General features: G+C 46.6%; 2 protein-coding genes across 5 annotated transcripts in view; one reads left to right on the top strand and one right to left on the bottom strand.

Annotated features, from left to right (window-relative positions):
- The window catches only part of STRADB (STE20 related adaptor beta), a 390,751-nt gene that overhangs the window by 146,936 nt on the left and 222,302 nt on the right, over positions 1 to 21,513 (bottom strand). The window contains exon 1 of one of the 3 annotated variants that reach the window (XM_085648991.1): positions 9,745 to 11,066. The exons of 1 other annotated variant lie outside the window; for it this stretch is intronic. The gene's annotated coding sequence lies outside the window, so the exon portion shown is untranslated. Of the gene's footprint in view, positions 1 to 9,744; positions 11,067 to 21,513 lie in introns of those variants that run through there. One more of the 3 variants, XM_085648992.1, reaches the window with a different exon arrangement.
- The window catches only part of TRAK2 (trafficking kinesin protein 2), a 376,229-nt gene continuing 366,097 nt past the window's right edge, over positions 11,382 to 21,513 (top strand). For both annotated transcript variants that reach the window (XM_085648987.1, XM_085648989.1), the window contains exon 1: positions 11,382 to 11,502. The gene's annotated coding sequence lies outside the window, so the exon portion shown is untranslated. The remainder of the gene's footprint in view (positions 11,503 to 21,513) is intronic.

Below are 21,513 nucleotides of genomic sequence, written 5' to 3' on the forward strand. Positions count from 1 at the left end.
ACCCCCAGAAATTCTTTACGGGCTGCTTGGACCGCGGCAGTGAAGTCAGGGAAAAAGGAGAGGACATTGCCTTGGTAGTTAATTGTGCCTTTCTGACGAGTGATACGAAGCAGTGTGTCCCTGTCCCTGAAGTTCAACAGTCTAGCTATAATGGGGCGCGGTGGAGCGCCCGGTGGCGGACGCGCATTCAGGGATCTATGGGCGCGCTCAACGGCAAACATGGCTGAGAGGTTCGCGGGCTCACAGATGTCCCGTATCATGGTCTCGATGTAGTCCTCAAATCTGCCTACATTTGTGGATTCCGGCAGCCCCAAAATCCGTACGTTATTGCGCCGAGAACGCGCTTCAATATCCTCGTTCTTGGCCTGTATCACTGCCAGCAGCTTCGCAATGTCCGCAGTCTTGTCGGAGACCTGCCTGAGACCATCCTAGTTATCCGAAATGCGCTGCTCCGCCTCGCCCAAGCGCACCCCCTGCCTGTCCAGCTTGGCGGAAATGGAGTCCATGCGACCACTGAGGGCCTCTATCTTGCCATCTATAGATTGTAGGCTGGCCTGAATTGCCGACAGCGTTTTCTCCAAGGCTGTGGGGGCCGGCGTGGTAGACTCCAACTCCGAGTCTGAAGTCAAGGAGTGCGACGACTTGCCCCCTTTGCGCGTCTCAAACGTGAGCCGCGATTGAGCTTTGTCCGGCTTGCCCATGGTCGCCTCCCAGCCCTCACCGAACCGGACACGAAAGGGACTGTAGGGCAAACAGAGGATGGAGGCGCGCCCCCAGGCCAGCAAGGAGCAGAGTACCAGGCGATGGCAGGATCCAACCAGGGGGGGAGGGGAGCAGCGTCCGCCGTCCGCGATCGCCTCAAGGGGGGACCCACGCGGCACACACCACACAGCGCCAGCAGGCCCCCGCTCCACCAACTCACTCGAGCAGCGTCGCAGGCCTCACCGCCACCAGTAGGGAGCTCGCCTCCAGGTGTCCCCCAAAGGTCCCACGACAATCCAGCGCCACCTGCTACAGCTCAGTCCCCCAGGCAGAGGTCCGCACCTTGCAGCGTGTGTTTCCAGCCTCCAGGGCCGTCACCCAGGCCTCCGCAGCTCAGCACTAGGCAGTTCACTCGGGGGGGGGGGAGGGGATCCGCCGCCGAGCCGACAGCTCGTGGACCCCTCGTCGCAGCACAGTCAGTCTCCACGTCCGCCAATCCACCTCTCGTTCCCCAGGCTCCCACAGCCCGCAACGGTCCGCAGTCAGCGTAGGCGCCCAGGCACTTGTACACCAGCACTGGGCAGTCCAGGTCGGACACGGGGGGGCGGGGGGGGAGCGCGCCGCCGGCCACAGGGCCTACTCACCCGTCCGAAGCCGGCAGCTCGCGTGTACACCGCACCGCTCGCCCCACCTCCGCGCTCGCCGAGCCACCACTCGCCTCCTCCGCCGCTGCATGCAGCGTCAGGTAGCTCCAGCGTCGACACCGCTTGCCACCGCTACTCTCCTCCGACAATTTCCGCACAGGCACCTGACAGGCAGCGCGGGTGGGTCCCAGCGCGATGTCGATCCTCGCCGCCCCGACTCCTCCGCTCTCCGCAGCTGTCCCAAAATGGCGGCCTCGCCAAGCGCAGCGCCTCAGTCACGGCCACGGACCGTGGAGCCGCACAGGAACCTCAGCCTCCGCAAGCGCCCGATCCGGGGCCTCAAACCTGTACCTTGGCGCTCGGTGATGGGCGTCTAGAGAGCAGGATAATGCAGGATGTTGGAGGCGGCCGGCGGAGCAGCACTACAGTGCGGCCATCTTGCCTCGCGTCAAGCCACGCCCCCTGAAAACGGTGAACCTTATTGTTACATTTTGGCCCCAATCCATGCTATCACCTGTATGACACAGAAACTAAATTGAAAGCCTGGCTAACAGCTCCATATCAAAATGATGTTCGGCCTACAGCTGAATCCTCACCCTTTGTGCACTTGTTTTACTTGGGTTAACCCATCCAATCCAAGGAACCTCCACACTACTTCTGTCATCCCCTTTGTCAGAAAAATTTACCAAAATGCCATATATTGGAAAGATTTTGCTTGTGAATCTAAGAGAATTACATGTTAGCAGGACCGGTCTTGGGCATAGGCGAGCAGGGCCCAGGTCTGGGGTGCTCATATCTGAGAGGCGCAGCAGGGAGCTGCCTGACAACGTTGTGCAAACAGCAGCTCATCCATCCCACTTGGTAGCAATCGGGACCCATTAAAAACATTGTAATCAGCCCTTAATGTACCTCTGCTTAATTGTTAGCACCCCATCAACCCCCTGCCTCCTCCAATTTTCCTCACATCTCCTGCTGTCACACTGCAAAAACACCCGCCCCCACAGAAAACATCAAATTTTCTATCCGCCCAGGGCACGGTCCCAGTCAATCCGATTTAGGGCCGGCTCTGCATGTCAAATACATCCTATCTGGAAGGATGACAGTAGTATAGATCGAATATCATTCTCAGTGCAAAACCATTGACAGAACCACAAAATATAAATCTACCAACGACAGCATGAGACCTCTGTTCAGCACCATAAACTTAACTTTTCCTTTATGACTAAATATGTCCATAGACTTTGGTAAGGGTGCCTGGTGGAATCATCACAGGCACATGTTTATAATGATCTTATTTTCTAATTACTAAATATTCACAATATTACCCTTCTACCGGAGCTCTGCTGGGCTCTCAACGTGGCTCCTGTGGTCAATAAAGCCAGATCAGACCTGGCGAGGTGGCAATCGCTCCCATTGAATCCACTGGGGAGGATTGCACTCTACAAGATGATGATCCTTCCCAAGTTCCTGTACATGCTGCAGAACACACCCTGCTCTTTCTCTCGTCCTTGGTTCTGGGACTTGGATAGTATGGCGACCAAGTTTCTCTGGGGTGGTGGTAGGACCCGTCTGGCCCTGAGCCAATGCCGGGTTCCGTCCTATGACGGAGGTCTGAGCATGACCAACCTTTATTTGTATTATCTTGCAACTCGGCTCCTGGTGGTCCATGATTGGTTCTCGGGCGGGTGGGACGATCCGGCCTACAGGCTGGAGGTACAGCTGATGGGGTTCCCCTCCATTCAAAATATGCTCTACGGGGCGACGGTTCCTCGGTCGCTCCCGGACGTTGTACGGGCTCCTTTCTTGGCTTGGCGTGCCGCTCTACGACATACCCAGTGGTCGGGGAAATTGACCCGTGTTACACCGCTCTGGCATGGCACTTGGCTGCGGGAGGTCGCGGGTTTGGAAGGGTTTCGAGCGTGGGATCTCCTTGGGATTTCTTGTTTAGGCGATCTGTGGCGGGGGAGTCACATGTGCTCCTTCCAGGAGCTCCGAGAGCGTTTCTCGTTGTGCCCCTCACAGTTTTACAAATATCTCCAGCTGCGTCACGCGATTCAGTCTCATGTCCCTCTAGATTCAAGGATCCCTGATCATAGCCCACCCGAAGCTCAGGTGATGAGGGGGTTTCTGGGGAGGGGGGGAATCTCCTGTATTTACCGTACCCTGGTCAATAACACCCCAATGGACTGGGATGACATGAAGCTGCGCTGGGAGGCCTGGGTGGGACCACTGGACGAGGCTGATTGGAGGGACGCCCTTATGGCACCCAGGACGATCACCTCATCGGCCAGGCTGCGGCTCATTCAGCTTTATTACCTGCATACCGCCTATCTGACCTCGGAACGCCTCCACCGTGCGGGTCTTTCTCCAGATGCCTCATGTGCACGTTGTGGGGCGGACCCTGTTGATTTTTTCCACATGGTGTGGACCTGCCCGCGTCTGGGAGCCTACTGGGCCGAGATTGAGACTGAACTAACTGAGACACTGGGGTGGGAGGTCCCCCATGATCCTAAACTGGCCCTGCTGGGGATAACGGACGGTTTGGACGGTTCCCGTAATGAGAAACTTTTCCTAACTACTGCCCTGGTAGTGGCAAAAAGAGATATTGCTGCTGCTTGGAAGCGGACCGACCCACCCAAATGTGCTACATGGAGAAGGGGGGTGGACTGGTAAACGACGCAGGAGCGCATGATGTATTTGGTGCGGGGTTGTCCCAAAAAGTTTAGCAGAATATGGGGGAAGTGGCTAGGGGGTATAATCTAGGGGTATCGATGCGGGTGGAGGGAGTGAGGTGGTCGGGGAGGGGGTGGGAGGTCTCGATATTCAATGTCAATGAACATTGGAGAGGTCTTTTTGATGCCAGTTCGTTTGGACGGTTGTACATGTATTTACGTGTGTTCTTTTGCAAAATAAAAATTTGCTTATCAAAAAAAATATTCACAATATTATGCTAGAACACATTACAGTGCATTGGCATTTCAGTCAACCTAGTCAAGCAAAGTTTGTCCTGCCCACAAAAGTTGCCATTAAGATGCAACAGAACGTGTGTCTTCATGGAAACCGTAGTGAATGCATGGTGATATTACTGACTTCCAGCAGCAGTCGAATCAACAAAATCAGTATTTGACATTAACAGGATTTGGGTAAGACCTATTGCCATACAATGCAGAGAAATTAAATGTTTCCTCATAAGTAGATCCAGGGGCTGACTAGTAAATCTACAGCAGAATGAAGCAGTCCGTCGTTTTGTAGAGAGCCCTCCTTACCTCTAAGTACCTCATAAGCAATTTGCTGTTTTTGCTTCCAAATATATATTGATACCCCTAAGTAGAAGCTTAGCTTGTAGACTGATGGAATTGTGAATGAAAACGGAGGCTGGATAAACATGCACAGATTATATTCAGGTTATGACATTCTAATAAGAATGCTGTAGTCTGGTGATAACAGGCATCATATGAAATTGAAACACTTACGTTCTTTGACTATGTTTTTTGACTTTCTAATTTGAATGAATGTAACGAATTGCTTTAATTGAACAAGTATGTTTTAATGTGTTGTACACAGGTGGTTTGTAATGTTTTTAAAACGAAATACAAATAGAAATATTTGGTGATGATAATAACACCATGGACCATTGTGAACTCTTCAGAATTCGAGGTCAGCAACTGCTATGTGCACACACTGATGTCACGAATAGGCAGGAGGTCAAAGCAGTTATATAAGAATTTGGAGTGCACGTTTGACTAGAAGATTTCTGAAAACGTGTGATCATCCCTGCACAGTTGGAACATAGAGAAGCAGACAGGGAATAGAGCCACATTTCTGGGGGCAACGAGCTTAGCAGAGCCTAGTGGATGCATAGATCCCTAGCTTTTTCCTACCCTATCACTGTGCCGTTTTAGGCCCCTATATGTGGCCAAGAGCGAGTGCTATGTGTTAAACTCCTTATTTCTGAATTGCTCAATAGTGAAGCATAGCTTCACCACAACGTAGTATGTAGCACTGTTGGACCCGGCCTCGTAGAATGGCCCTCCGTGCCCCCGCACCACCGAAACCTGGTACCTACAGCCCAAGCACCCGGCCCAGCCGAACCTCCCCACCAGGACACACGCACCGACCCGGACATCCCCGTCCCTGGCCTCTCTCCTTTCGGCCACCCCGGGCCCGCGTGCCCACTTCATGCACCAAGATGGCCGCCCGGCCCCAGCGCGACCCGGGCCTAGAGGCGCCACTCCGGCTGGAGGACATCACGCTTCCAGGGGATGAGAGAGGGAGGAGCAGTTTCTATCGCACCTCTGAACTCCCCCGGGACGATGGGTTTCGATCGGCCCTCCGGCCTCCCTGAGGGCTGGCTCCACGCCTGCTGGGTGTCTGGGACTCCTCCCGACCCGGCCCTGAAAGGATCAAAAGACTATAGCAGGAAATCCCGACAAGCGACCCCCAGGTGACAAGACCCCTGCCTGCACAGACTCCGGACATCAAAGAGGGGTCGAACTATAACAAGGGGTGCTCTGGGGCTGTCCGGCAGATTCGACGCTGGAACAACGAGAGCCTGCTGACGTGGTCGCGGCTCCTGGAACTGGAACTCACCTGAGCCCTGCTGAGTGACTCGCGGCTCCCTGAAGATCGTAAGACCTCCGAACTTGTACCTGAGCCCTGCTGAGTGACTCGCGGCTCCCTGAAGATCGTAAGACCTCCGAACTTGTACCTGAGCCCTGCTGAGTGACTCGCGGCTCCCTGAAGATCGTAAGACCTCCGAACTTGTACCTGAGCCCTGCTGAGTGACTTGCGGCTCCCTAAAGAACGTAAGACCTCCGAACTGGTACCTGAGCCCTGCTGAGTGACTCGCGGCTCCCCCAGACTCTCACGGTCCCGCCGGACCCCAACTCCGACCACGTATCCCCCAGCTCGAGGATTGTGAGCTGTGCGCCGGACACGTCCCTGCTTTGAACCGTTACCAGAGACAGTCCCGCTACCCCCTACCTTTCCGAGACTCTTGAGCCCGTGCTCACCTTGTACATATTTGCAGTGATACCTATTTGATAAAGCTTGTTCTGAGAATACCCAGTGTGGTCTCTCTGTGTCGTGTGGTGCCAGAAGTACGATCCTAGTTGCGAGATTCCTCCCCCTGGGGAATCTCCCGCCAGTGCCCGGCTACAATACTACACGGGTGGGACTCAGGGAAGTCAGGACCCCTTTCCGGGCTCCTCTGAGGTCGCCGTCTAACAAGCACTATATAAATAGCAACAAAATTAACATAAAATATGTTTACCTTTCTTGGGTTCCAAAAGCAGCTTCTTCCAAGATTCAAGTGACTCCCTGTATTACCACTAATTGTACTAGGTGCTAAAAGCCAGCACGCTAAAAAATGTGAAGACTAATGTGACTGGGTTGCAGCCTTCAACAGCTTCTGTGGTAGTGTTACCTTGAGGGGAACTGGCTGACACTAATGATCTCTTCAGACATGGGAGGCAGCCAGTTAGTTGTACCTTTTCTACGTTGTGATATTTGCTCATAAGTGATCAACATCCTGGGAGCAACACCCTGGGTTAAAGGAAAATACGCTGGTGGGAAGGATAATGGGGGGGGGGTCTGCCCCAAATCACTACTTACCATCCTCCCATAGCTACCTAACCAGTGCTGAACGAACTATCTCACTATCTGAGGGTCTGGTGACGAGGAAGTAGGATTACAACAGTCGGGAGCTGTTTCTCCCTAATTAGAGTACTCCAGAAGATTCTTCCGATGCTACCTACACAGACTAGAGCATTGATAGTAAGAAGTATTATCTTGAGCCGGCTGGATTATTGTAATGCCTTGCTGCTGGAGTCTCCTACGTTTTTGATTGAGAGACTCCAGAGAATCCAGAGAATGGCGGCTAGGCTAGCCTTAATGAGGCAACTATGCTCATCCACCTCTCAGACTCTTTTGGAGCAGCATTGGCTCCCAGTATCGCAAAGGATACAGTTTTAGTCACTTTGCATTGTGTTTATAGCTCTGCATGGTACCGGACCGAAACTAATGCAGAACAAATTTGTATGGTATGTTCCTACCCGGAGACTCCGTTCTTCTTCTGCCAAACTGGTGAAAGTGCCCAGATTTAGAAGAACCAAATCAGGAGGTAGTGCCTTTAGTACTGCCGCAGCGCGACTTTGGAACAAACTTCCAACTGATATCGGACAGCTGGAAGACTTGCTTCAGTTCAGAAAAAGACATGGCTCTATTCTAGAGCTTGATTCGTATTGCTCTGTAGCCTGTCTTGCATACATTGATCACTGCCTAATTTTTGACCAGCTGTGCACACGCATCACAAGCGCCAGGGTACCCTTATGGTGAAAGTGCGCTCTATAAGTGTAGAATAAAATACAATACAATTACAAATATGGCTTTAAACATCCCGCTGTACACTCTTATGCCCATAACAACTGTAAATACACATGGGCAATTAAGGCACGACTGATGCACACAAAATCAACAATGCTAGTACACATAGAGTAGACGATTAAAGGGAGGTTTTGATACATGTGATATACATCATGTTGAATAGCAACATCATAAAGAACTGATGGCAATTATTTGAAAACACCAAGAATCATTACAAACAGTCAAGAATGGAACTCTGGCCAACACCAACAGAATATAGTTCAACCTTTGACACAAGAAAGGTCTTCTGATTGATTTTAGTTCCTGTGGGCTGGGAGTAGTACAACAGGGAGCGAAGCACGCTCTGAGGAGAGAAACATTCATTGTTTGCCTATGCCAGGCAAGCTATTACATTCACTAAGAGGGAAACATTGTTTTTTTAAGGAACATTTTGTAAATATACAGAGTGCACCGCACAACCACAACACTAGCAGAATGGGTGAATTAAGGGACGGTATTTTCATTTGTGTGGGTAGCTACATCAAAACTCCCATCCCAGGGCATTATAACGATAGCCTCCAAGTAGTCAAGTCTGAATGATACGGTGGAGATATACTTTTTTTCAATTAAATTGTTCAAGTATGAAAAAGCTCCCAAAAACATAGAATTTGATTTTGCCAGTTCCAACATTATTCTCAATTCCTGCCAGCTCCTTATTCACTGCATATTAGCACTGCTCCTTTTTGGTCTATAGTTAGCCGAAATTTATGAAACACTAAATAACAATGACTGCGACTGCCCAAAACTCTATCATGAAAAAGTACAGTTCCTTGCATATGCAGATGACCTGGTTCTGTTTTCAAAAACAGGACTACAACATCATATATCAAGCTTACAAGAGTATATATAACTTAAAAATAAATTGTGATAGAACAAAAATCATGTGCTTTGGCAATTTAAAACCTAATTGTGTCTCATTGCAAGATCAATCAGTCAAAAGTTCAATAAAAACAAAAGTACTTCAATAGAGTAAAATTCATTTGCACCTCATTATGTATCTGTGATGCTGCGAGAATATGTGCTACCATTGCTAAACACTCTTGCTAAAATGGTTAGGATAGAACGTAGATCTCTAATCAAGCAAGATATAAACATAGTTCAGATGTAGTAGATCAGGATAAGTGCTTGGAATATAAAAGTAGCTGCTACTTACAGGGCTCTTATACATTTATGAGGCAACAGTATCTGGACCTTGCCCTAAAACCATCTGTGAAATGAAGCTTCCTAAGGTTTCGTCTTCTTTATATTCCACTAGCACAATTTGAAGGCACATGGAATAAATCAATGGATTTCCAGTTGTTTTGTTGCTTATGTGCTATCAGTAAGGAAACTACTAAACACATCTTATGAAATTGTGGTAATCTACGTTATGTCTGCCAAATATACCTAAGACCTTTGTTTAGAAGGTAGGAGTCAGAACTCAATAGGAAACAACCAGTTTTTTGCTTTAGGGACAGCTCTGAAATAGTTATTGACTGCATAATGAAGTTTAAGGCTATAACTGAAGAATGCATGAAGCAAGTAACATGTTAATGTTTAACTGCAACACTTGAAATATTGTTCTCATGCTTTTAAATTATCAGATTTTTTTATGCAGTTGTTATGAACACTTGGATCGATTTTAACTTGGTCACATCTGTTTATGGGATTTTTTTTTTACCAATCCTAGGCTTAATTTTTTTTGACATAATTTTATTGAGATACTAATATATCCTTGTATTTTATTGGAGTATTATGGTAAATGATTTCATAAGAAAGCTAAAACAATAAAGAAGTATTATTAGCGTATTCACTAACATTGCATGATATATCGTCTCATTCTAATTTTCTCGATACTTTTGTGCTTGCCTTTGTTCAAATTGATAGCATTTTTACTAATTAATAACCGTTTTTGCATTTCTCCCCACACACCCATGTACATCAGTCACTATTAAACATTTTCATACAGCCATTTGGCATTGATGTGAAAACTCACCTGCCCTTTAGCACCTGGAACTTTGGGAAGGTGGTACCGGATATAACGAGTAGAATATTTTCATAGTGCGTTTTTCGATTACGCTTATTCTTCCATTCCAGTGTTTAACTGTGAGCAGCTTCGTGTCACATTGATGTCTAAGAAATACGATTTCCAATACTAAGTCTATAAAACTGTACAAACCAAAGCCACGATTCTCCTAATTAGAAAACCGAACTTGATGGACCATACGTCTATTTGAACTATTCTGCAAGTACAGCTGCAGCCATTAAGCTGTACGCAATATCAGAGTTGTCTTAGAGCAGCTGTGGGCTAGGTTGAACACCAGCTCCATTAGAACGTGGGTGGGCACCCAACAAAGTAGAGCTACCCACACGAAGAAAGACGCGTGGTTGTGATTTAAAAATATTTAGAAAAGGGTCTAGATTGTAATTCTAATTGCTGAAAAGCGGTGTGGATGTAGCAACATTGAGAACAGGCTAGATGTGTGGGGACCTAATCGTGGTTGCTTGTTGTTTATTTCATTGTATGAGCTATCAAGGCTTTGCATCTACTCTGACCTAAATATGGTGCATACTTTACACACTCGGCCTGTTGTCTGTCCAATACATCGTGCAAGTGTCACGGTGCACGTACTTTGCTCTCTGCGGTGAGCATACATTTATCCTTGAGCGTGTACTTAGATCATCATAGTGTACAGGTCGACTCTACTATAAACATTCAGCAGTGCACAATAAACACACGCTCAACACTTCCACGTACTTAGCCCTGTACTGTTATCAGCACTGCCCAATGTGCATGCACACATCAAAGTGTATGCACTCGGTTCTGTGCAGTGTTCAACTTTTCAATACCGTCCGTCCATCTGACAGCACTTGCCGTGGACAAGGGACTCGCCGCGCGATGTATTTATGGCAATTTGCTTTTGAGCAGGACTGTTCCTGTCTTTGCACAATGCGCAAGAATGTACACTCGGTACGGTGCATATACTCAACACACTGCACACAGCCCTGAACACTGGAAAGCAAGTCAGCGGTATCACCACGTCGGGAATCTATCCAATGACCGTTTCAATTCCTTATCATCGACTCCTCATTCCAGAAGAGTTGTGAAGGTGAGAAAGTTTTGGTTCCACATTCAGTCTCACCCTCAGCTGTTTCTTGCGTCAACTCGTGGCGACAGACCTTCTGTCGCTATGTACTCTAGAACCGACCCACGAAGCTTCCGGAGCAGGCAGCAATTTTGGCAGCCATGTTGAATGTTAGGCCGTCTTGTTCTCGACATTTCGGAACGGCACTAAAAGTCGAAGTAGCGGACTTTTTCTGTAAAACACATAAATTTGAATTTGAAATAAGCAAACGCGTTTCTTATAGTGAGCAAAAAATTATACTTTCGATAGAAAAAAGTAAACCTCATCATAAGGCGTGGTGATCTTTAGTGTTAATAATTTGTATTTAATGTACTGACATAATATGGTGTTTGTACCTGCGTCGTGCATTCATACTCTTTCCTAATCAGAGATTATATTTTTTTTAAGAAGGGAGACTGATTGCTGGGACATCTCGTGTAGACTGCCTAGTCCTTTTTTTATTTCCCTTAGTATGCTGCGCCCTCTATTGTCGCACAGTGACGCTCCACACAAGCCCCGCCCTGTCACAGGGCGCCGCCGAGTTTTTCATGGGTAGCTTTATTTTGCTGTAAGAAGCTGAGGCGGCGGGAGGTGAGAGGAACATTGGTAGCATCCTGTTGTCCTAGGAGGTGAGCAGAGCCCAGCTCGTAGGCATCGCAGGGAGGTGGGGTTTGTTTATTTCGGCGAATGAGTAACGGTCTCACAAGGTGGTGTGGGGAAGTGTATGGCATTTTCCGAAACTGCTGCTTTAATCTTTTATGACCATCCACTTCAAGACCCTCTTCTCGTATGCGTGTCTGCAACCTATAGCCAGCCTTGTTTGGAATCCCCGCGTTATGGTCATATTGTCAGATTGACTCGTGCTTATTTGTGTTCCTGAGAGTAAATATTTTATCTGGGATGTCAAATAGCTTCTTTTACGAGGTGCTGAAAATACATATTCATATTGATTGAGTTTCTAGAATACTAATTCTCTTTATTTTGCTCAGGGTCCCCTGTTTGTGTGTGTTCACCACATTCCTTTCCTATAGAAGTCACACAAATGTCCACCTTTTATTATGTTTAGCTCTCTGGATCCTGTCACCTTCCTGGCATCCGAAAAAAAATATTCCTGATTCGGATCCTGCCATATCCTTGGTTATTTGAATCCATGATATCTCCCCTTTTGGTGCTTTCTTGGGTTCTTAAATGTCACAGTTTAATTTGGTCCTTAAAATGTCCCACGTTATTTATGTCCTGAATTCTTCTCCTTTTAATTTGGTCATCGCAGTGCCCCACTTGTGTTTGTTTGTGTTCCCGAAATGTTTCTCATGTTATTTGGATCCTGTTAGAAATGGGATTTCTGGTTGGCAAAGGTTTGCACCCAAGCCAGGCAGAAGCCACCACTCTAGTCAGGACAAGGGAGTTACACTCCTAAAATAACCCCTGCTCACCCCCTTGGTAGCTTGGCATGAGCAGTCAGACTTATCTTGGAGGGAGTGTGTAAAGCATTTGCACAAAACCAACAGTAATACAATGTAAGCACTACAAACGGACACCACACCAGTTTTAGAAAAATATCCAATATTTTTATAATAAACAAGACCAAATACGATAAAAATCCATTATACAGTACTTCAAAAATAGTTACTTCTCAAAATGTCTTTAAGTTGCAAAATACGTTGAAAAACACAGTTTGTACGAGTTGGTAGCTCGGTCCGCGTCTACCGCGATGCTGAAAACAACAGAATCTCGCAGTTCCTGCTGACCGCGTCGGTACGGGCCAGCAACAGCGGGACAGATTCGTTAACAGTACCTTTCTTAGTGCGGCTCTCACAGGTGTGCGAGTCGGTCTTGGCATCCTTGATGCGGTGCGAGCAGCGGCTCTGTGGCGATCGTGCAGACTGTGTCGGTGAGACCAAGGCTTGCGGTGCAGGGCGAATCGATGCGGTGCTGGCAGGTTGTGGTGCAGGTGACAGAGCCGTTTGTGGCGTTCGTCGCGGTCACTGTGCAAGGTGGAAGCAGTGCAAGGTGCGGTGTCCCTCGATGTGGTGCGAGTAGCGGCTCAGTGACGATCGTGTAGACGGTGTCGGTGAGACCAAGGCTTACGGTGCAGGGCAAGACGGTGCTCGATGCGGTGCTGGCAAGTTGAGATGCGAGCGACCGAGCCGGTTGGCGTGAATTGGCGCTGGCCGAGCCGGACAGCTGTGTGTGACGAGTCGGTCACGGGTGTCGAGCCAGCAGGGACCGTGTAGGTGAGCCCAGGCCAGTGAAGTGAAGCGAGGCGATGCAGGTTGCGGTGTCTCTCGATGCAGGTCAGGCAGCTGCTCAGTGACTGAGTCGGTGAGACCAAGGCTTGCGGTGCTGGGCGAGTTGGTGCAGCCTGCGGTGCCTTCAGGACACGAGGCCAGCGACTGAGTTGGTGACTGAGTTGGTCGCGGTTCCCTCTTCTCTGTGGCAACTGAAACAGCGGTTCCAGGAGCGGTACCCAGAGGTTGGTGAATTCTTTGCAGTCCCTGAGACTTCTTAACAGGAGGCCAGCTCGTTTCAGGCCCTTGGAGATACTCAGCACAAGTAGAGAAAGTTCAGTCCCGTCCTTTCACTGCCCAAGGCAGAAGCAGCAGCTGCAGGCCAACTCAACAAAGCAACAACACAGCAAAGGGGCAGTACTCCTCCTGGCAGCTCTTCGTCTTGGCAGGTTCTTTGATTCCAGCGAGATCTGGGAAGTCTTTTCTATTCCTGAGACTTCCAACAGGAGGCAAACTCTACTTCAAGCCCTTGGAGAAAATTCTAACAGCAGGATGATGAAAGTACAGTCCAGTCCTTTCCCTATCCAAGGCAAAAGCAACCACTGCAGGCCAACCCCTCAACACGCAGCATAGGTGCAGTACTCCTCCTCCAGCTTTCCCGGTTCTTCTTCCTGGCAGGTTTCCTTAGTTCAGAAGTAATCTAAATTCTTGGGATCAGGGTCCCACTACTTATACCCCCAAATCCTTAGGCCTCTGAGGGCAGAGGGGCCTTTGCCTAGTCCAAGCCATTTCTGGTCAGTCCTGGGGCACTTTGTTTACATGACTCCTTCTTTCCTTTCAGAGTACAGGGCAGAGACATCAGACGCCCCACAGGAGGTGGAGCCAGCATTGTGGAGGAAAGGCACAACCCTGGAGCACTCTGTTGACATGATTCCTTCTCTGCTTTCACAGTGCAGAGCAGAAACAGACGCACCATAGGGGTGGAGCCAGCACTGTGGGGGGCAGGCACAGTCCTATTTAGGCCCCAGGTGCAACTCCTCCCTCCCATCTAGATGCAGATCTCTCTATTCACCACTGGGCGGACTCCCCCTGTCTCCTGGAATTCCCCAGCCCTGTCAGTCAAACTCCAGACAGGGAATACACAACCTAGCAGACGCAGGTTTGGATAGTTAGACAAGAAAATACCTTTCTAAAAGTGTTCATTTCAAACACAGAATGTTAAAACCAACTTTACTAAAAGATGTATTTTATCATTCTGAGTTCAAGCGACCTAAATTCGAATTTCTACCATGTTCCCTGAGTCAGTTAGGATTATAAAATGTAATAATCCAACTGCCCATTCTGGCCTATGGAGCATAGGTAGCCTTGCAATAGTGAAAAATGAAGTAGGCTGTAATTCACTATCAGGACATGCCACACACACACCAGGGCATGTCCTACCTTTCATATACAATGCGCCCTGCCCACAGGGGTACCTTGGGCCTACTTTAGGGGTGACTAACATGTAGAAAAGGGAAGGTTTAGGTATTTGCAAGTGTGTGCACTTGCTAAGTCAACATGGCAGCCCCAGGCTGTACAGAGGCTCTGCAATGGCAGGCCTTAGACACACTTTACAGGCTGTTTGCGTTGGTGGCACAATCCAGTGCTGCAGCCCACCAACAGCATTTGATTTATTAGCCCTGGCACTCGCACTGCACTTCACTAGGGACTGACACATAAATCAAATAGCCAATCATGGAAACACCAATCAAAACACAGTTTACACAGAGAGCATATGCACTTTAGCACTGATCAGCAGTGGTGAAGTGCCCAGAGTCCAAAACCAACACACACCGGTCAGGAAAAAATAGGACGAAAAAGCAAAAACTTTAGGGATAACCCTGCAAAAAGGGCCATTTCCAACAGATCCTTTAACCATGCATTTCTTACTTTGGTCCCTGAAATGCAACCATACCAAATCTCATTGAGTCCATGTAGTGGCACATCTTATGTCCTGTTTAGGCTTTATACGGAAGTTATTTTTAGTTGGATTTGTGGATGTCACAGCAGTTTAATGTTTAGGCTGCTAAAATGCTTTACAGTGGTCATCGTTGTGCTAGCGTCGTATTTTGTTTTACACACAGTATTCCCGCATGCATGTTTGTCCTTCCACTCTCCTGCACAGCAATTCATCAAAGGTTGCGAGCATGGCACGCTGATGCGACTTGACTTTGTTTATGTTATCACCAGCTGACCTGGTACTATTAAAAACATCTTGAGGTGGGATTTGGAGTATAGCCTAGAGACGTGTACTCTGTTCTGTCACTTGTCCCCTAATAATGTTACTTAGTAATGCATGGTTATGAAATGAGTGTCATATTTTATTTTCAGTTTTATATAGCGTAGAGTCGGCTCGAGGGCATTAGGTTGCTTTACATGAGCACATTACAAAAGGTTAGTCATTTTTTAGGCACAAGTAATTTGCCCCGGATCACAGGATGTTGAGCCAACACTGGGCTCGAACATGTTCCAAAATCGGCAGGTCTGTCTGTTTGACCTTATCTCCTCCTACGTTCTCAAAGGAGTGTACCCTTTCTTATATGTTCAACAGTTGTTTGGAAAGAGAGGTGGGTTAGCTTGGGCAGTAAGATGTGGTGAGGAGTAAAGTAAACAGGCAGACCACTGCTCTGCCGGAGGATGCATGTCAGAAAGTGCACGGATTTTCAACTGCCTATATAAGTATATCCTCCAAAGAACCCAGTGAGAAGAATGCAGTTTTTAAAAAATCTGAATTCACTTTTGCTTCAGATTTGTTAGATCATCATACTTTCCATGCACTGTTGTACATTAGCCACATGTGACTTGGTTGACTTGTCCGTAAGATATCCTTTTGAGCTGTTCAAAGGGACGGTATAGCACATATTAATAAAATGCACACAGAGATGAGGTCACAGGCACGATAGAAAGGCAGAGATACAAATTCCCTCCAAATAGCTCACTAATAAACACCACTCAAATTGCTCACACAACATCCTTGAAAATAGAGCCACGTCGCGAGACGCTTTTGCTACAGGACCGTGTGTTTGGGGTGGATAATACCCACCTGCTCGTTCACCTAAGAATTCTTCTGGTGCGCATTGCTTGTCTTTGTTGTCGCCAGCCATCATACCGCAGCATCAAAGTTGTTTTTGGGACTGGAAAGGAACCACCCTAGAGATGATTATGGATTATTTTGATTATACTAATACATGAAATAGTCAAGAAACACCAGTTATATTTAGGGCTCCCGGTTTTCCGTATTTACGGATTTCTACATATAAATACAGACGGAAATCTATATTTCCTTTGTCTGTATTTATATTTAGAAACGGCAAAATACTAGAAAATGTTGCCACACTGCTGTGCTCGAATCCAGCCATGCCCCCTTCCTGCTGCTGGAATTTCCATCCCAGGCACACAGCCGCACCCGAGTACTTCACAGGTCTTTTTAAAGACCATTTGCTTGTTAACGAGGCTTTATTGTTCTTTCACCCCATGATTTCACACGGCAGCGTGAGTGCTTCGGACCGACATAGCTGTGCATGCAATTCACGCTCAGAACCAGGCGTCTAAAGAGAGGAGGAGGAGACAGAAGAAAGGTGCCACTTTAATGATTATCCAGATCACCATGGTTTCATTGTATAGCCGGGAGTTTGGTAGAAGGGGCATAGCTGCAGGGTGCTTGGTTTCACGGCCAGGTGTGAGGCGATAAGAAGGCCAGCGGTACAATCTGAAACCTCGGCAGCTATTAGCAGAGAAGGAGCTGACGCTCCCCTCCCGGGTTTTGAAAACAGGTTTTGGCAGCAGAGAGCTCCCAAGCGACATGCCACGTCCTTAAATGATATATATAAGTCTTTTGCAGGCATATTTGCGATTGTCCAGATGCATTATAGGAGGGGTAGTTCTGACACGGACACATACATTTGTTAGGTAACTGGCTCCCATGAAAGTAGAATGCTTATTGGGGTTCGAATTAGTGTTTGCTGCACTTTCATCTGGCTTTGTAAGTCATTATAGCTGCATCGGCAGAGCGCTTTTCATTTCAGAAATGCATTCCAGGTCTGAGGGGAGACAGAGGTGCTTTTCACTTTTATGACGATATAACTGCAGCATGTTTTAAATGTCAAATAGTTTGTTAAAGACTTTATATTTTTATAAATGTTAAGTATACAGGCGGCATATTTAGAGTGTTTGGCGTCTCATGTGTAATTTATGAGGTTTCTCAATTAGGCTGGCAACATATAGATGTTTTGGTTTTTTCATGTTTAAACTCTTCACCCACAAACAATATTTATTCATGTGTCTATGTATATTTTGTATGTGCATTGCGCAGCATTTAATCCATTACCATAGCACTTGTGAAATGTAGAGGGTTTGAAGTGAGACACGTAGTAGGTTGTTTATGTTTACTAATGCCTTAAGTGGGAGTGACTATTTAATGTGACAATGACGTGGCGTGTAGCTTGGGATCTATCTATCTGTCTGTCTATCTACACACAAACACACCACCACCAATATAGGTAACCTTACGTACTTTCTCTGTGAAAACCGTAGACACTTGAAGGCAGATTTCTACCTAGTTTTAGATGGAAATACAGAAGAGCTGGCACATGTTTGCTCCTGATAAGTGCTTGTACTCTATCCTAAAGTGTTTTTATAGCAAAACTGAGAAGCACAGGTACTCTCCTTTTGAAATTACTCAGTACCGGACCATTTATAGCACTGCTAAAACCACAACAAATCACTCGTTTAAGTGATCGCATGTGTGCATTGTTAATTTAAATAAATGTGGGAAAATACTAGCTGTAGCGTCGTTTTTTACTTACGGCAAAAATAAATGTGGATAAATACAGAAAAAATGCCCAAAAAATAAATATGGATAAATACAGACGGAAATGGCAAAAGAATAAATACCATAAAACCGGGAGCCCTAGTTATATTTGATTATTGGTTACTGGACATCGGACGATCGCTTTTGTTTTTCAGTTCTACTTAAAGTAAATACTATTGCCCTGAAGAAGTCCTAGTACATCAGGACGAAACGCGTTGGCTGATGGCTTTTGATTGAAAATAAAAGAAATTCTAAATAATCTGTTGGGACAATTGACATCTCTCGTACTAATTGGTTCGATTGGACTTAAATGGACTTAAGATTTCTTGCATATATGTCAAGAAAGTTGGTGCGGTTCTGATATATTGTTTTTACTTTCATATTTCACTATACTAATTCACCACTATCCTTTCTGGAGTAGCATACTACTCGCCAAAAAAGCGCTTCAACACCCCATCAGGGGTAACAAGCGCTATATAAATACAAACCTTTTTTCCCTCTTCTATCCTTCTGAATCCAAATAACTGACTAACCTATCCACCACTTCAATTACTTTTATATTTCACTATACTAATTCAACACTGATCCTTTATGGGTTCCGGAATAGCGTGTTTGACGCCTCGTCAGGGGTAGTAAGCGCTATATAAATGCAATTACAATACATTTATCATGTCATCGTGTGTGTGTGTGTGTGTGTGTGTGTGTGTGTGTGTGTGGGTATATATATCTATCTCCGTCCATGGTCTCGTGATTGTTTCGTTTTTCTATATTCTTATCTTACATGATTTTCAGTGAAGCTGGCTGAAGAGATATCATTATCAGATCTTGACCGCCTAGGTGAGATTATTAATATACTCGCGGTTGGAATTATAGGTGTGTTTGGGGTGTCTCAGATTTCTTTATTAATAAAGCTTTGTTATTAATTTTCACTACAGCATATAGGTCCTTAAATTGGGTCACATTATAAGGTATTTGGAAGTTGGATACAGAAATTGATACTTGTAAAGAAGGATTTAGTGAGGTACAAGGTGAATATGCCTTAGAGTTGAGTTGGCTAGATAAGTTACCCCATTATGGAGATGATTTTACGTTGTGTTTTTTTTGTACCTGTAGGTGTATGATCTTTAAGTATTTAAACAATTGGGAATTCTACTCTCTGGTAATCACGTTTACGGTGACTTGTTATAACTATTCTTTATCACTGGATTTCGGTTACATTTCGTGGTGGGTTTTCTCACCTATAGTATGATGGTGGATTAAATTCTTGTAACATAAAATTCATCTTTGATATTCTTGCTTTATTATGTAGAATGGTTAAGTAATTATGTTCCTTTTGGGATTGCAGCCCTGAAGATGTCATTTGTGCATCATATTGCATGACGAAACACATGTTGGCTGTTTTTGCTGTGTGAACTGAAATTCTAGCTGTGTCTAGAATAGTTCACCTGGTTTTGTTTTGAGAATTGGAAAGACTGAATAAATACATGGACATTGGATTGAAAACTCTGGATTAATTACCCTTCAGGCCGTGGCTAGTTGTTACTGCACCTACTTTAATCCTTTTGCCTGTCCGTTCCTCCTTTTGTGTCGATCTCGGAGTCACAATAGCCCCCGGGCCTGTGGAGCTGTGCCCCTCACCTGCAGGATCCGCGGGTCACCGATGTGGACTGGTTGCCGTTTTTTCCTGCGACCCATCCCTCTGTTCAGGGTCCAGTGCCCCTCCTGTGCCCGCACATGCTTCTCCTCTGTCAGTTCAAATGCCTTCTTCCCTCTTCTTCTGGACCCTCTTCTGATTGTAAGACTGCATCCCTCTTTGCTCTCTTCTTCTCCCTCATATATTCTCGATTGTGGTAACGTGTCCTTTAATAGGACCACGCATAAACTATTGGCTGTCAATGCTTGTGGTTTTTTTCTGTGTATGGAATGTTCCCGGATTCCATCATTTGAATGTTTCCGGCAAACATCTTGGGCTTTATCCACTATACTGAGTCACTTGAGGCTTCCTTCAAAACACGCATACTCCACCCACTGCCCCAGGGAAAATGGTGGTAATTAATTTTGTTTACTAAATGACACTGACGTGTTTCCCAAGACAAAGGCTCACATCAGTTAGACGCTGCCGAACAGAATTATCATGAAATAAGACGGGTTTGAAGCCTTTTGTACTTAAACTTAAAATAAATGAATAATGTGAGTTGGATGTATCCATGCAGTGAGTGTGAGATGAACACTTAATTTCCCTCTCCCTATTTGAGCTCTTACTCTGGGGTTGGATTAATGTGTGCAATTTATATTTAAGGCTCCAGCTTTAACACTGAAGCCATGGGAGAGCTTAATGGCCAGAAACACTTCATGTTTGAGCTATGTATGAACACACTGTTGCCTTTTCTTACAAGAAGAGAGTGGAGACATTTAAACACAGTGAAGCCAAGAAAGCTATTACATAGCCGAGCGGGAAATTAGCCAGTCTCAGAGTTGAGCGTGCTACCTTCGAGGTCACAGGTTAAAATCATCTCGAGGTCAGTTCATGTTTGCAAAGTATATGAAGTGAGTGCATGGAGTGGGGTAGTAGTTGTGTGTTTCGAGGCATGAGGGGTTGATCGGATAAATGCGTAGGCCAGATGTCCCCCCCCCCCCCCCCCCCACACACACACACACCTCATTTCCTAGGACTATATGAAAGGATTCGGTCACCAGAGCAATCGATAAATTGAAATCAGTTGCTCTCTCGGCCGCGTGTTAGAAAGCCTGCTTGCTGTTGGCCTCGCTTAGTCGCTTCTTGAATTGACTCGTCCTTGTCTTGGCATGGCAGAGTCAGATCTCTGGATCTCTTGTCAACCACAATCCGCTCTGGGATCGGCGAGCCACTGTCACCCACGTGAGGCGATGCGCTCTCCTCGGCCACGTGGAGGCTCCGACGAAGGACCAGGCGCAGACTAGATCCGACCACTTTCACCCACGTGAGGAGATGCTCTTTCTTCGACCGCAGGGAATGTCCTGTCTCTATCACCCTCCAAGGTGAGGAGTTACGCCCTCCTCGACAGGCGAGGAAGGCTACCCATGCCAGTATATTAGCCACGACAGGAGATGTTCTGTGCACGTTGTTTGTCTGGGGAGAATGAACACCATGAATGAGTGCTTACTAGCTCCCGAGCCCTAATGACCCCGAGGAGATTAGAGGGCTGGAGTGACTGTGAAGCGAGGCGCAAGGGAATGAGCCCTAACGACAGTCTGCAGCCTTAAACGACCTGTCTCGAAAGATGCGCAGTATCAGTTTCTTGACGGGCTTTGTCACCGCCCTACGGCTTCTCGGAACCTTGTAATTACTCATCTACCGGTACAAGTCTGCCGAAAGGATGACGACGCTTTCTCTTTGGTTTGCATACGTTCTTGTGTGCATGATATTAAATGAAACGGTACGTAATGCAGAATGCATCGATTTCAGGCTGTTTATATTTTAAGTAGGTGACATCATACACAGTGCGATAATACTATTCGTTGTGTGCAGCGGCGCACTTCACAAAGATCATTTATTTTGCCCCTTTTAATAGGAAGCATTGTCA

This window comes from Triturus cristatus, chromosome 3_2 (assembly GCF_964204655.1).
Source record: "Triturus cristatus chromosome 3_2, aTriCri1.1, whole genome shotgun sequence".
Lineage (NCBI taxonomy): Eukaryota > Metazoa > Chordata > Amphibia > Caudata > Salamandridae > Triturus > Triturus cristatus.